This window comes from Oncorhynchus masou, chromosome 5 (assembly GCF_036934945.1).
Source record: "Oncorhynchus masou masou isolate Uvic2021 chromosome 5, UVic_Omas_1.1, whole genome shotgun sequence".
NCBI lineage: Eukaryota > Metazoa > Chordata > Actinopteri > Salmoniformes > Salmonidae > Oncorhynchus > Oncorhynchus masou.
Window position 1 is genome coordinate 90,542,156 of NC_088216.1, and position 18,195 is coordinate 90,560,350.

General features: G+C 44.1%; 1 pseudogene; it reads right to left on the minus strand.

Moving 5' to 3' along the window:
• Window positions 1-399: 399 nt before the first annotated feature.
• Window positions 400-18,195, minus strand: part of LOC135540434 (plasma membrane calcium-transporting ATPase 2-like) — a 239,611-nt pseudogene continuing 221,815 nt past the window's right edge.

Here is an 18,195-nt window from a genome sequence, read left to right on the forward strand (position 1 = left end):
GAACACAGCCCACTGGCCTGAATGGATCCTCTTAGGAGACATTCCTCTGTGTATTAGTAGAAAACTCTACATCACTGTCGCGTCATCTTAGAGCTGAATGTATAGAGCTGAATGTATATATGGGAGAGTGGTGAACCTTCGGTTGAAATTCTTTTGATGTAAATTGTTTTACAGAAAAACATCAAGGTTTAAAAAAAAAAAAAAAAAACGTTGTGAAATAAAAGCGTTTTTTTTTTCAAGCAAATTTAGAAGTCAAGATGAACATTTCTGAATGAAAAAAAAATATGAAAAATGGTCCTTCTTCAACAGGCCCGAGTTTGACTTAAACCTTGGTGCACTCTCTCCTGATCTGATGGCAGAAGGGGTTTAACAATAAAATACACAGGAAGGAAAAGAGAAATCAGGTCAAGATATAATTACCAAAAAACTCATTCAGAGGAGAACACTTGGATTGGTTCAACTTGCTTATTACATCATGCTTTTCAATGACGTATAGAAATATAACAATAACTCAATAGATTTGGTCTGGGCCGCTATTCTCGACATCTCAGTGCCTTTTGGATGGAGAGCAAAATGATGTGTCCCTTCCTGCTTTGGTCCCTCTTGTTCTCTGCTTCCTCCTTTTTAAAAGCACAATAAATAGTTATAACAACTAGTGAATACTTTTTAAGATGCTAGAGTATACTTGGTTGAAGGCAGGAAGACAAGCTTGGTTAAAACACTCAGAAACACAAGTAACAGTACAGAGAGGTTCAACCCAGAACTTCATCCAGGTCGTTTTTTCTTCTTCTTCTTCTGTTGTTCCATGTTTAAAAAAAAAAGTCAAAGCATAATTCCATTTTATTGTTTTTTTTTTGTTGTTGCTCAAAACGCCAACCATTTTTGGATAGCTGTGTGTTTCTTTCTTTTTGGAAAGCAAGAAAGCAATAAAATTAAAATTAAAGAAATCAACACAATATATCACAAGATTTTTTAAACAACTTTTAGATTTTTCCATACAGATAAACCAAATATAACTTAGTTTGCAATTTCTAATATAAATCCATTGCAGTCTTTCACGGTCACACAGAAATGAAAACATTTCCCTTAAGACAAGTAGATTTTAAATAGAAGACATGTCTGTTATAGAAGGCTTGTTCACCCTCTCAGTCTCAACTTTTAAGCTTTTGAACGAACAATAACAAAAATAAGAGAAATAGTAAAGAAATAAACCTTTTGTCTTATTCAGATCTCTGTGTGGAAACGAAGGAAGCCGTCCAGAGTTCATCCTAACAATCATATAATAACACGATGCCACATGAATATATATATATATATATATACCATTATATTTTGGTTTTCTTTTGTTATCCTCTAAAATTATCTACAATATTTGACAAGATAGCAGGCAAGTTCAGTACACAGTATGTTATAAACACCAACGAGCAGAACTCAAAACAACTTGAGTTTTTCCTCAACTACATCTGCTGAATGGTTTGAAAACCCTACAAATTAACCAGGAAGTATCTACAGGTGTTGTAAACAAATGACATTCTCTTTAGGACATAAATAAGTTAAAATAGTTAGAACCATTAAAGAAGAAACAAGGCAACATGCCAACAAACAAAGATAAACTCCTTATATATATTTATATATACTATCTTTAAGAAATACTATTTATTTATGGGTTCCTCTTTTCCAACAGGTGCAAATCTACTGTGCAAGTTGAGCCCTACAAACTTGATCTCATTTATAAATACATCTTTACACTTAAGCACATGCCACACAGGGAACTCACAGACAGGTGAATCGGTTGTCTTTAAAGTAGCAGTCCACAGCACGTCCTACCGATCCACCCAATCAAATCATTCAACAAAAATGTTTTTAAAACAATTTAAATAAAAACGTTGGGTAAAGTACATTCATGCAGGAGTGATAAAAATGTTTTTATGTAATTCAAACTATTATCCATATAGTCATTGTTATTGTGGAGTAAGGTTAGGTTTAGATATAGTCATTGTTATTGTGGAGAAAGGTTAGGTTTAGATATAGTCATTGTTATTGTGGAGGAAGGTTAGGTTAGACTGGTTTTCACTCCTCCCAGGTCTTTCTGGTTCTCTACTTTACTGCTGCTAGAAACATGGTTCAGTCAGTCAGCAGTGCGTATACACACACACACACACACACACACACACACACACACACACACACACACACACACACACACACACACACACACACACACACACACACACACACACACACACACACACACACACACACACACACACACACACACCGTACAGACACACACCGTACAGACACACACACACACACACACACACACACACACACACACACACACACACACACACACACACACACCGTACAGACACGCACACACACACTCAGGTCATGTGCGTTGGCTTTGTTGCCCTTTCTGATTGTATAGCTGTAGTAGTATGCTTTCTCCAGGTACAGCAGAGATAGGAGACAGCAGGAGACAGGAGACAGCAGGAGACAGCAGGAGACAAGAGACAGGAGACATCAGGAGACATCAGGAGACATTAGGAGACATCAGGATACAGGAGACATCAGGAGACACCAGGTGACATCAGGAGACATTAGGAGACATCAGGAGACACCAGGTGACATCAGGAGACACCAGATGACACCAGGTGACATCAGGAGACATCAGGAGACACCAGGTGACATCAGGAGACACCAGATGACACCAGGTGACATCAGGAGACATCAGGAGACACCAGGTGACATCAGGAGACACCAGGAGACACCAGGTGACATCAGGAGACACCAGGAGACACCAGGTGACAAGAGACAGGAGACATCAGGAGACAGCAGGAGACATCAGGAGACACCAGGAGACATCAGGAGACAGGAGACATTAGGAGACATCAGGATACAGGAGACATCAGGAGACAGGAGACATCAGGAGACAGGAGACACCAGGAGACATCAGGAGACATCAGGAGACATCAGGAGACATCAGGAGACACCAGGAGACATCAGGAGACATCAGGAGACATCAGGAGACATCAGGAGACATCAGGAGACACCAGGAGACATCAGGAGACATTAGGAGACATCAGGAGACATCAGGAGACATCAGGAGACAGCAGGAGACACCAGGTGACATCAGGAGACATCAGGAGACACCAGGTGACGTCAGGAGACACCAGGAGACACCAGGAGACATCAGGAGACATCAGGAGACATCGGGAGACATCGGGAGACATCAGGAGACACCAGGAGACATCAGGAGACATTAGGAGACACCAGGAGACATCAGGAGACACCAGGAGACATCAGGAGACATCAGGAGACATCAGGAGACATCAGGAGACACCAGGAGACATCAGGAGACATTAGGAGACATCAGGAGACATCAGGAGACATCAGGAGACACCAGGAGACATCAGGAGACATCAGGAGACATCAGGAGACAGCAGGAGACACCAGGTGACATCAGGAGACATCAGGAGACACCAGGTGACGTCAGGAGACATCAGGAGACAGGAGACATCAGGAGACATCAGGAGACACCAGGAGACACCAGGAGACAGGTGACGTCAGGAGACATCAGGAGACATCAGGAGACATCAGGAGACACCAGGAGACACCAGGTGACGTCAGGAGACACCAGGAGACATCAGGAGACATCAGGAGACACCAGGAGACATCAGGAGACATTAGGAGACATCAGGAGACACCAGGAGACATCAGGAGACATCAGGAGACACCAGGAGACATCAGGAGACATCAGGAGACACCAGGAGACATCAGGAGACACCAGGAGACACCAGGAGACAAGAGACAGGAGACATCAGGAGACACCAGGTGACAAGAGACAGGAGACATCAGGAGACACCAGGTGACGTCAGGAGACATCAGGAGACACCAGGAGACACCAGGTGACAAGAGACAGGAGACATCAGGAGACACCAGGTGACGTCAGGAGACATCAGGAGACACCAGGTGACATCAGGAGACATCCGGAGACATCAGGAGACAAGAGACAGGAGACCTCAGGCGATAGAGGAAGGTATCCAAACTGCAGACCAATGAGGTCTCCATGAGACTGCAAGACGGAAGTCTCCAAACTGCAGTGTGGGAGCCACCAGGCTGCAGTAGGTAAGTTCTCTACCAGGCCTTAAGACAAAGGTTTCAGGATTGCAGTGGGGGCTGTCAGAGGGACATCTCCAAAGCTGCAGAGGTCTCCACCAGCCACTAGAGGGAGGTCTCCACCAGCCAGCTGCAGGCCACTAGAGGGAGGTCTCCAGACTGTGCAGTGGGCTGGCTGGGCCTGAGGATGCAGCTGATTTACTGGTGGTGTCGATGGTGAGGTTGATGCCGCTGTCAACGGCGTTGTTGTTCTTGTTGGGGGACTGAGGCTGGCTGCCTGTCTGGGGCTGGTGGGTGTTCCTCAGCGATGGGTCCTCCTCTAAGTCGGTGTCATCAATCAGGGGGATGTGGGGGGTGGAGTCCTCTATCCTAAACTCTGGGTGGGTCATGAAGTTGTGGATGGACGGTCTGGAGTCTGGTTTCTCAAGGCCTTCGTAGAGAGAGCTACGGAATGCGTTCACGACCCGAATCTGTGTGTAGGGGGGTGGGGGTGGGGGGAACACACGAGAGCAAATAAGAACCGTCAGGAAAGATCGTCAGCTGAGACAGGTAGTGATAGAGAACCCTCTGAGATAAACAGATGGACAGATAGAGAGTGAGGAGAGGCAGAGGAGTGGAACACTGCAGTCCATGTTCAACTCGCTCATTTGGATCAAAACACTGGGAAGTTAAAAAAATAAATACAAAAAATACACAAAGATAAAGGCAACACTCATTATATGTTTACGTTAGGATCCAATGTTCGACATACCTATAAAGAGATAAGACACGTTAATAAAAAGAAATGTAAAGAGAAATAAAAAAACGCATGCAAGTTACAGAAGTCTGGTAACGGTAGGAGGAAAAAGTTAAGAGTTCAGAGAGACGTACCAGGACAAGGGTAGACATCCATCGAGAATGTGAATGGATGAGGAACATGAAGATACAGGACGAATGCCCAGGTTTGTGTGTGTGTGGAGGGGGGGGGGGGGGAGAATAGATGAGGTGCCTTGTAAAGCGTAATAGTTTTACAACAAAACAAGACAATGGAAGCAGACCAGACGAGGAGTTTCAACCATCGAGACAACCAACAGGTGGAACATGCAACGTTGCGTTATGCTGCTGTCTGCACACGGTGATGACAGAACAGAACACAGACGACTAGCTGTACAACGAGATAATACTGGTCTGTTTCTCTGAGCTTAACTCCATGCATGGCTGAGTAGACAGTCAAGTATAGGACCCATAGTAGCGCTGTTTGGTCACTGTTGTTGTTACGATTCTTATTGGACAAAATACAAAATACCTATCAAAACGTTACATAGTAGTATCTACCTTAAAATATACTCAACACTGAACATACATGTAAAACGCAACATGTCAAATTGTCGGCCCCATATTTCATCGGCTGAAATGAAAGATCACCGAAATGTTAAATTTTAATAAAAATAAAAGCTTATTTCTCTCAACTTTAGTGCACAAATTGGTTAACGTCTCTCTGTTATCGAGAAGCTGATTAAACAGCATGATCGTTACACAGGTGCACCTTGTGCTGGGTACAATAAAAGGCCACTAAAATTGGCATGCTGACTGCAGGAATATCCACCACAGCTGTTTCCAGATAATTTAATGTTAATTTCTCTATCATAAGCCGCCGCCAACATCGTTTTAGAGAATTAGCCAGTACATCCAACGGGCCTCACAACTGCAGACCACATGTAACCACAAAACCCTACAACATCCACACCAGGCTTCTTCACCTTCTGAGACCAGACACATGGACAACTGATAAAACTGTAGGTTTGCACAACCAAATAATTTCGGCACAAACTGTCAGAAACTGTCTCAGGGTAGTTCATCTGCGTGATCGTCGTCCTCACCAGGGTCTTAAACGGCAGTTTGGCATGGCATGGTAACAGATTTCAGTGGGAAAAATGCTCACCTTCGATGGCCACTGGCACGCTGGAGAAGTGTGCTTTCACGGATGAATGCCGGTTTCAACCGTACCGGGCAGACAGCGTGTGTGGCTTCATGTGGCCATCACCTCATGTTTCAGCATGATAATGCACAGCCCCATGTCACAAGGATCTGGACACAATTCCTGGAAGCTGAAAATGTCCCAGTTCTTCAATGGCCTGCATATCCACCAGACATGTCACCCATTGAGCATGTTTGGGATGCTCTGGATCGCCGTGTACGACAGCGTGTTCCAGTTCCTGCCAATATCCAGCAACTTCACACAACCATTGAAGAGGAGTGGGACAACATTCAGTAATTCAGGAAAATCTTTGAAATTGCTGCATTTTGCATTTATATTTTTGTTCAGTGTAGTGAGATATGTGGATTTATTTTCAAAATAACTGGACAACCTTTGAAACTTTTTGAAGATTTCAGAGTATTTTATAAAGATGTGTATTATTATACATGTTTTTTTTTACCCATCGAGACCAAAATCTTTTTTATATATGAGCCCTGTGAATAAACAATTAACACATACAACAAAATACAAATAATACTTAATATTTTTTTATATTTAGTCTGAAGAATCAAATGTTTTATTGTCACATCACAGTGTAATGTCTGTTTTACAGGGTCAGTCATGGTAGTATGATAGGTGTTGTTTTACAGGGTCAGTCATAGTAGTATGATAGGTGTTGTTTTACAGGGTCAGTCATAGTAGTATGATAGGTGTTGTTTTACAGGGTCAGTCAAAGTAGTTTGATAGGTGTTGTTTTACAGGGTCAGTCATAGTAGGATGATAGGTGTTGTTTTACAGGGTCAGTCATAGTAGTATGATAGGTGTTGTTTTACAGGGTCAGTCATAGTAGTGTGATAGGTGTTGTTTTACAGGGTCAGTCATAGTAGTATGATAGGTGTTGTTTTACAAGGTCAGTCATAGCAGTATGATAGGTGTTGTTTTACAGGGTCAGTCATAGTAGTATGATAGGTGTTGTTTTACAGGGTCAGTCATAGCAGTATGATAGGTGTTGTTTTACAGGGTCAGTCATAGCAGTATGATAGGTGTTGTTTTACAGGGTCAGTCATAGTAGTATGATAGGTGTTGTTTTACAGGGTCAGTCATAGCAGTATGATAGGTGTTGTTTTACAGGGTCAGTCATAGCAGTATGATAGGTGTTGTTTTACAGGGTCAGTCATAGTAGTATGATAGGTGTTGTTTTACAGGGTCAGTCATAGCAGTATGATAGGTGTTGTTTTACAGGGTCAGTCATAGCAGTATGATAGGTGTTGTTTTACAGGGTCAGTCATGGTAGTATGATAGGTGTTGTTTTACAGGGTCAGTCATAGCAGTATGATAGGTGTTGTTTTACAGGGTCAGTCATAGTAGTATGATAGGTGTTGTTTTACAGGGTCAGTCATAGTAGTATGATAGGTGTTGTTTTACAGGGTCAGTCATAGTAGTATGATAGGTGTTGTTTTACAGGGTCAGTCATAGTAGTATGATAGGTGTTGTTTTACAGGGCCAGTCATAGTAGTATGATAGGTGTTGTTTTACAGGGTCAGTCATAGTGGTATGATAGGTGTTGTTTTACAGGGTCAGTCATGGTAGTATGATAGGTGTTGTTTTACAGGGTCAGTCATAGTAGTATGATAGGTGTTGTTTTATAGGGTCAGTCATAGTAGTATGATAGGTGTTGTTTTACAGGGTCAGTCATAGTAGTATGATAGGTGTTGTTTTACAGGGTCAGTCATCGTAGTATGATAGGTGTTGTTTTACAGGGTCAGTCATAGTAGTATGATAGGTGTTGTTTTACAGGGTCAGTCATGGTAGTATGATAGGTGTTGTTTTACAGGGTCAGTCATAGTAGTATGATAGGTGTTGTTTTACAGGGTCAGTCATAGCAGTATGATAGGTGTTGTTTTACAGGGTCAGTCATAGTAGTATGATAGGTGTTGTTTTACAGGGTCAGTCATGGTAGTACGATAGGTGTTGTTTTACAGGGTCAGTAATAGTAGTATGATAGGTGTTGTTTTACAGGGTCAGTCATAGTGGTATGATAGGTGTTGTTTTACAGGGTCAGTCATAGCAGTATGATAGGTGTTGTTTTACAGGGTCAGTAATAGTAGTATGATAGGTGTTGTTTTACAGGGTCAGTCATAGTAGTATGATAGGTGTTGTTTTACAGGGTCAGTCATAGTAGTATGATAGGTGTTGTTTTACAGGGTCAGTCATAGTGGTATGATAGGTGTTGTTTTACAGGGTCAGTCATGGTAGTATGATAGGTGTTGTTTTACAGGGTCAGTCATAGTAGTATGATAGGTGTTGTTTTACAGGGTCAGTCATAGCAGTATGATAGGTGTTGTTTTACAGGGTCAGTCATAGTGGTATGATAGGTGTTGTTTTACAGGGTCAGTCATGGTAGTATGAAAGGTGTTGTTTTACAGGGTCAGTCATAGTAGTATGATAGGTGTTGTTTTACAGGGTCAGTCATAGTAGTATGATAGGTGTTGTTTTACAGGGTCAGTCATAGCAGTATGATAGGTGTTGTTTTACAGGGTCAGTCATGGTAGTATGATAGGTGTTGTTTTACAGGGTCAGTCATGGTAGTATGAAAGGTGTTGTTTTACAGGGTCAGTCATGGTAGTATGATAGGTGTTGTTTTACAGGGTCAGTCATAGTAGTATGATAGGTGTTGTTTTACAGGGTCAGTCATGGTAGTATGATAGGTGTTGTTTTACAGGGTCAGTAATAGCAGTATGATAGGTGTTGTTTTACAGGGTCAGTCATGGTAGTATGATAGGTGTTGTTTTACAGGGTCAGTCATAGTAGTATGATAGGTGTTGTTTTACAGGGTCAGTCATGGTAGTATGATAGGTGTTGTTTTACAGGGTCAGTCATGGTAGTATGATAGGTGTTGTTTTACAGGGTCAGTCATGGTAGTATGATAGGTGTTGTTTTACAGGGTCAGTCATGGTAGTATGATAGGTGTTGTTTTACAGGGTCAGTCATAGCAGTATGATAGGTGTTGTTTTACAGGGTCAGTCATAGTGGTATGATAGGTGTTGTTTTACAGGGTCAGTCATAGTGGTATGATAGGTGTTGTTTTACAGGGTCAGTCATAGCAGTATGATAGGTGTTGTTTTACAGGGTCAGTCATGGTGGTATGATAGGTGTTGTTTTACAGGGTCAGTCATAGCAGTATGATAGGTGTTGTTTTACAGGGTCAGTCATAGCAGTATGATAGGTGTTGTTTTACAGGGTCAGTCATGGTAGTATGATAGGTGTTGTTTTACAGGGTCAGTCATAGCAGTATGATAGGTGTTGTTTTACAGGGTCAGTCATAGCAGTACGATAGGTGTTGTTTTACAGGGTCAGTCATAGTAGTATGATAGGTGTTGTTTTACAGGGTCAGTCATGGTAGTATGATAGGTGTTGTTTTACAGGGTCAGTCATAGCAGTACGATAGGTGTTGTTTTACAGGGTCAGTCATAGCAGTACGATAGGTGTTGTTTTACAGGGTCAGTCATAGTAGTATGATAGGTGTTGTTTTACAGGGTCAGTCATGGTAGTATGATAGGTGTTGTTTTACAGGGTCAGTCATAGCAGTATGATAGGTGTTGTTTTACAGGGTCAGTCATAGCAGTATGATAGGTGTTGTTTTACAGGGTCAGTCATAGCAGTATGATAGGTGTTGTTTTACAGGGTCAGTCATAGTAGTATGATAGGTGTTGTTTTACAGGGTCAGTCATAGTAGTATGATAGGTGTTGTTTTACAGGGTCAGTCATGGTAGTATGATAGGTGTTGTTTTACAGGGTCAGTCATAGCAGTATGATAGGTGTTGTTTTACAGGGTCAGTCATAGTAGTGTGATAGGTGTTGTTTTACAGGGTCAGTCATAGCAGTATGATAGGTGTTGTTTTACAGGGTCAGTCATAGTAGTATGATAGGTGTTGTTTTACAGGGTCAGTCATGGTAGTATGATAGGTGTTGTTTTACAGGGTCAGTCATAGCAGTATGATAGGTGTTGTTTTACAGGGTCAGTCATGGTAGTGTGATAGGTGTTGTTTTACAGGGTCAGTCATAGCAGTATGATAGGTGTTGTTTTACAGGGTCAGTCATAGTAGTATGATAGGTGTTGTTTTACAGGGTCAGTCATGGTAGTACGGGACCACTGGAGAAAATTAGGGTTGTGGGAATTGGCTCAGGGGCACATCGACAGATTTTCACATCGGGTATTTGAACCAGCGCCCTTTCGGTTACTGACCCACCAGTCTAACCACTAGTCTATCTGACCATACCAGTTACTGACCCACCAACTGACTTCCAACACTTCCATCTTGTCTTCTCAGCTGTATAGTGGGGGGAGACACCAGGTCCAGGTTTCCCTTGTAAATAATGTGACACTATAGACTTCAGCATGCATGGAAACCATCAGCTCAGGTCCATAATGTGATTTTATATGGGCTCAGTAAGGGTTGATACCATTGGCTGAAACTTATACTTGAATGTTTACCCAGCCCGGTGAGTTTTTTTGCTGAATTAATTTTTACATCAAGTTTATCAGACAACGGAGGGACTCACAACCTGAAATTCACGCCGTGGGCGGTAGCCTCACTCCTCTCTTAGCACTCTGGGAAAACAAAGACATGTAACAATGAAAAAACAGCACTCTGGGTAAACAAAGACATGTAACCATGAAAAAACAGCACTCTTGGGGAGGCCGAGCCACAGATGAACAGAATGTTAAGAAAATAGAAGCAAAAAGAAAATGCAGAAAGAAAGTAAGTCTAGAGAAGATGTCTTCAGAGATGCAGCATACTCTCCTGATCCACTAGCTTGGTCTGGTCTCGAGTTGCAGAAATTCTGTAACTTTCCCAATTTATTCTGAAAAACCGGGTTGGAAGACTCGCGGAATCAGGAGAGGGAAAAGCATGAAATCCTCCAACCATGATTTCTTGCCAATCTGGGTATTTTGAGAAAATTACAAAAATGTCGCACCCTTAGCTTGGTCACAAGGACATGGTCATTACCAACTAGTTAGCTAGAGCTAGCTAAAACCCGTACAGATCTGGCAACCAGACTGGTGTAAATTAGCTACAAGAAAGACTAATCTCTGGACTGTAGAATGTATAGATTAACCATAACCTTCAGAGTTTTACCGGGCTACGTGATATTGTCATGAAAATGACTTCTGACTAGGGTTTGCACAACTTTCCCAACAATTCCAAGGTTTTCCATAAATCCTGGTTGGAGGATTCACAGATTTCCTGGTTATTCCAATGGGATTTATAGAAAAACAAGGAGTTTTCCAATGTAAATGTAAAAGAACAAAGGGGATACTGCTATGCTAGGAGACTGTAAGACATCTCTGAAGTAGCAGAAGCTGACAGAGGACAGTGACTCACGCCCAGTGGGAGAGGCAGTGCTGGTAGGAGAGGTAGGAGAAAGGGCATTGGACAAGGACACGTGACTGGGACTAGAAACATTGGTTACATCCTGGTTCTGACTGGTGGTGGAGGACTGTCTCCGTAGCTGGCCCTGATAGGAGCTGCCGCTCTTGAACGTGTTCACCACATCGATCTGGAGGAGGAGAACACAAGACAGGCTGCTCAGAAAGACAGACATGCTATGGTAGTATGGCAGACACACAGGTTGTGACAGACACGCTATGGCAGTACGATAGACAGACAGGTTGTGACAGACAAGCTGTGGAAGCACGATAGACTGACGGTTTGCAGCAGACAGGCCAAGGTAATAAGCTAGACAGACAGGCTACTCTGGGAGGGAACTTGGTTTTTCTAACGTACATGTAGGTGAGACATCTATCACAATGATCAGGGTACTGGCCCAGAGTCACTGAGTTTCTATCACGATCAGATGGAGCTGACGTGATGCCGAGTTTGGTTTAAAGCTTCCAGATGCCATGTCCGTGCCAGCGTCTGCCAGTGGCTGGATCATCTCAGTTAACACAGAACTAAAGTATTTCGTAATTAGTTAGCTGCTCCATTAAGTTCGAGTCCATACGTGATAAGAGATGTGCTAGAATGAGGAGCGGAACAGTAGCGAGGAGCTCCACCGTCTCTCTTTGCAAGTGTCGAACTAAATGTCCCCTCCTGAAAATCAAAGATAACAGATGCTGAAACCTGGGAAACATTAGCTCTAATGCTGCTGCTCTTCTGCTGCTGTCCTGCACCCCAAACATCCCATCCCATCCTATCCCATCCTATCCCATCCTATCCTATCCCATCCTATCCCAACCTATCCCATCCCATCCTATCCCATCCTATCCTATCCCATCCTATCCTATCCCATCCTATCCTATCCTATCCTATCCCATCCTATCCCATCCTATCCTATCCTATCCCATCCCATCCTATCCCATCCTATCCTACCCCATCCTATCCTATCCCATCCTATCCTATCCCATCCTATCCTATCCTATCCCATCCTATCCTATCCCATCCTATCCCATCCTATCCTATCCTATCCCATCCTATCCTATCCCATCCTATCCCATCCTATCCCATCCCATCCTATCCTATCCCATCCTATCCCATCCTATCCTATCCCATCCCATCCTATCCTATCCTACCCATCCCATCCTATCCCATCCCATCCTATCCCATCCTATCCCATCCTATCCTATCCCATCCTATCCTACCCATCCCATCCTATCCTATCCCATCCCATCCCATCCTATCCCATCCCATCCTATCCTATCCCATCCTATCCCATCCTATCCTATCCCATCCCATCCCATCCTATCCTATCCCATCCTATCCCATCCCAACCTATCCTATCCCATCCCATCCCATCCCATCCTATCCCATCCTATCCTATCCTATCCCATCCCATCCCATCCTATCCTATCCCATCCTATCCTATCCCATCCCATCCCATCCCATCCTATCCTATCCTATCCCATCCCATCCCATCCCATCCCATCCTATCCCATCCTATCCTATCCCATCCTATCCCATCCTATCCCATCCTATCCTATCCTATCCTACCCATCCCATCCCATCCCATCCTATCCCACCCTATCCTATCCCATCCTATCCTATCCCATCCTATCTTATCCCATCCTATCCTATCCCATCCTATCCTATCCCATCCTATCCTATCCCATCCTATCCCATCCCATCAAATCCCATCCTATCCCATCCTATCCTATCTCATTCTATCCCATCCCATCCCATCCCATCCTATCCCATCCCATCCTATCCCATCCTATCCTATCCCATCCTATCCCATCCCATCCTATCCTATCCCATCCCATCCTATCCTATCCCATCCTATCCCATCCTATCCTATCCCATCCTATCCCATCCTATCCCATCCTATCCTATCCTATCCCATCCCATCCTATCCTATCCCATCCTAACCCATCCCAACCTATCCTATCCCATCCCATCCCATCCTATCCTACCCATCCCATCCTATCCTATCCTATCCTACCCATCCTATCCCATCCTATCCTACCCATCCTATCCCATCCTATCCTATCCCATCCTATCCTATCCTATCCCATCCCATCCCATCCTATCCTATCCTATCCCATCCTATCCCATCCCAACCTATCCGATCCCATCCCATCCCATCCCATCCTATCCTATCCCATCCTATCCTATCCCATCCTATCCCATCCCATCCCATCCTATCCTATCCCATCCTATCCTATGAATCAGAATCCTATCCTATCCCATCCCATCCCATCCTATCCCATCCTATCCCATCCTATCTATCCCATCCTATCCCATCCCATCCTATCCCATCCCATCCCATCCCATCCTATCTTATCCCATCCTATCCTATCCCATCCTATCCTATCCCATCCTATCCCATCCTATCCTATCCCATTCTATCCCATCCCATCCCATCCTATCCCATCCTATCCTATCCCATCCTATCCTGTCCTATCCTATCCCATCCTATCCCATCCTATCCTATCCCATCCTATCCTATCCCATCCTATCCCATCCTATCTTATCCCATCCTATCCCATCCTATCCTATCCCATCCTATCCCATCCTATCCTATCCCATCCTATCCCATCCCATCCTATCCCATCCCATCTAATCCCATCCTATCCCATCCTATCCCATCCTATCTTATCCCATCCTATCCCATCCCATCCCATCCCATCCTATCTTATCCCATCCCATCCCATCCTATCCCATCCTATCCTATCCCATCCTATCCCATCCTATCTTATCCCATCCTATCCCATCCTATCCTATCCCATCCTATCCCATCCCATCCCATCATATCCCATCCTATCCTATCCCATCCCATCCCATCCTATCTAATCCCATCCTATCCCATCCCATCCCATCCTATCTTATCCCATCCTATCCCATCCTATCCTATCCTATCCTATCCCATCCTATCCCATCCTATCTAATCCCATCCTATCCCATCCCATCCTATCTTATCCCATCCTATCCCATTCTATCCCATCCTATCCCATCCTATCTTATCCCATCCTATCCCATTCTATCCCATCCCATCCCATCCCATCCTATCCCATCCTATCCCATCCCATCTTATCCCATCCTATCCTATCATATCCTATCCTATCCCATTCTATCCCATCCTATCCCATCCTATCCCATGCTATCCCATTATATCCTGTCCTATCCCATCCTATCCCATTCTATCCCATCCTTTCCTATCCTATCCTATCCCATCCCATTCTATCCCATCCTATCCCATCCTATCCCATTCTATCCCATCCTTTCCTATCCTATCCTATCCTATCCTATCCCATTCTATCCCATCCTTTCCTATCCTATCCTATCCCATTCTATCCCATCCTTTCCTATCCTATCCTATCCCATCCTATCCCATTCTATCCCATCCTTTCCTATCCTATCCTATCCCATTCTATCCCATCCTTTCCTATCCTATCCTATCCCATCCTATCCCATTCTATCCCATCCTTTCCTATCCTATCCCATCCTATCCCATTCTATCCCATCCTTTCCTATCCTATCCTATCCTATCCCATTCTATCCCATCCTATCCCATCCTATCCCATTCTATCCCATCCTATCCCATTCTATCCCATCCTTTCCTATCCTATCCTATCCCATCCAATCCCATCCCATCTTATCCCATCCCATCCCATCCTATCTAATCCCATCCTATCGCATCCCATCCCATCCCATCCTATCTTATCCCATCCTAACCCATTCTATCCCGTCCTATCCCATCGTATCCCCTTCCCATCCCATCCTATCCTATCCCATCACATCCCTTCCCATCCTATCTTATCCCACCCCAACCAATCCCATCCTATCCCATCTTATCCTATCCCATCCCATCTTATCCCATCCCAATTTATCCCATCCCATCCCATCCTATCTAATCCCATCCTATCCCATCCCATCCTATCCTATCCCATCCTATCCTATCCCATCCTATCCCATCCCATCCTATCCTATCCCATCCTATCCCATTCTATCCCATCCTTTCCTATCCTATCCTATCCCATCCCATCATATCCCATCCCATCTTATCCCATCCTATCCCATCCCATTCTATCTAATCCCATCCTATCCCATCCCATCCCATCCTATCTTATCCTATCCCATTCTATCCCGTCCTATCCCATCCTATCCCATCCTATCCCATCCCATCCCATCCTATCCTATCCCATCCCTTCCCATCCTATCGTATCCCACCCCATCCAATCCCATCCTATCCCATCTTATCCTATCCCATCCCATCCCATCCCATCCTATCCTATCCCATCCCATCTTATCCCATCCCATCCTATCCCATTCCATCACATCCTATCTAATCCCACACTATCCTATCCTATCCCATCCCATCTTATCCCATCCCAACTTATCCCATCCCATCCCATCCTATCCTATCCTATCCCATCCCAACTTATCCCATCCCATCCCATCCCATCCTATCCCATCCCATCCCATCCCATCCCATCCCATCACATCCTATCCTATCCTATCCTATCCCATCCTATCCCATCCCATCCTATCCCACTCCTACTGCTGCTCTTCGCCCCACACATCCCAACCCATTCCAATAGATGCTACAATATATTTTATGTCCGCTAGAAATTAGTTTCCTGGAGACCTAAGTGCTGTATTCCTGGAAGAGCTACAGGGTGGATCCACTGTAGTCTACCTTCTACCAGACACCTTCTACTGCAGTCTACCATCTACCAGACACCTTCTACTGCAGTCTACCATCTACCAGACACCTTCTACTGTAGTCTACCATCTACCATCTACCAGACACCTTCTACTGCAGTCTACCATTTACCAGACACCTTCTACTGTAATCGACCATCTACCATCTACCAGACACCTTCTACTGTAGTCTACCATCTACCAGACACCTTCTACTGTAGTCTACCATCTTCCAGACACCTTCTACTGCAGTCTACCATCTACCATCTACCAAACACCTCCTACTGTAGTCTACCATCTACCATCCAACAGACACCTTCTACTGTAGTCTACCATCTACCATCTACCAGACACCTTCTACTGCAGTCAACCATCTACCATCTACCAGACACCTTCTCCTGCAGTCTACCATCTACGATCTACCAGACACCTTCTACTGTAGTCTACCATCTACCATCTACCAGACACCTTCTACTGCAATCTACCATCTACCAGACACCTTCTCCTGCAGTCTACCATCTACCATCTACCAGACACCTTCTACTGTAGTCTACCATCTACCATCTACCAGACACCTTCTACTGCAATCTACCATCTACCAGACACCTTCTACTGCAGTCTACCATCTACCATCTACCAGACACCTTCTACTGTAGTCTACCATCTACCATCTACCAGACACCTTCTACTGCAGTCTACCATCTACCAGACACCTTCTACTGCAGTCTACCATCAACCATCTACCAAACACCTTCTACTGCAGTCTACCATCTACCAGACACCTTCTACTGTAGTCTACCATCTACCATCCAACAGACACCTTCTACTGTAGTCTACCATCTACCATCTACCAGACACCTTCTACTGTAGTCTACCATCTACCATCCAACAGACACCTTCTACTGTAGTCTACCATCTACCATCTACCAGACACCTTCTACTGCAGTCTACCATCTACCAGACACCTTCTACTGTAGTCTACCATCTACCATCCAACAGACACCTTCTACTGTAGTCTACCATCTACCATCTACCAGACACCTTCTACTGTAGTCTACCATCTACCATCTACCAGACACCTTCTACTGCAGTCTACCATCTACCATCTACCAGACACCTTCTACTGTAGTCTACCATCTACCATCTACCAGATACCTTCTACTGTAGTCTACCATCTACCATCTACCAGACACCTTCTACTGTAGTCTACCATCTACCATCTACCAGACACCTTCTACTGCAGTCTACCATCTACCAGACACCTTCTACTGCAGTCTACCATCTACCATCTACCAGACACCTTCTACTGTAGTCTACCATCTACCATCTACCAGACACCTTCTACTGTAGTCTACCATCTACCACCTACCAGACACCTTCTACTGCAGTCAACCATCTACCATCTACCAGACACCTTCTACTGTAGTCTACCATCTACCATTTACCAGACACCTTCTACTGCAGTCAACCATCTACCATCTACCAGACACCTTCTACTGTAGTCTACCATCTACCATCTACCAGACACCTTCTACTGCAATCTACCATCTACCAGACACCTTCTACTGTAGTCTACCATCTACCATCTACCAGACACCTTCTACTGTAGTCTACCATCTACCAGACACATTCTACTGTAGTCTACCATCTACCATCTACCAGACACCTTCTACTGCAATCTACCATCTACCAGACACCTTCTACTGCAGTCTACCATCTACCATCTACCAGACACCTTCTACTGCAGTCTACCATCTACCAGACACCTTCTACTGTAGTCTACCATCTACCATCTACCAGACACATTCTACTGTAGTCTACCATCTACCAGACACCTTCTACTGTAGTCTACCATCTACCAGACACCTTCTACTGCAGTCTACCATCTACCAGACACCTTCTACTGTAGTCTACCATCTACCATCTACCAGACACCTTCTACTGCAATCTACCATCTACCAGACACCTTCTACT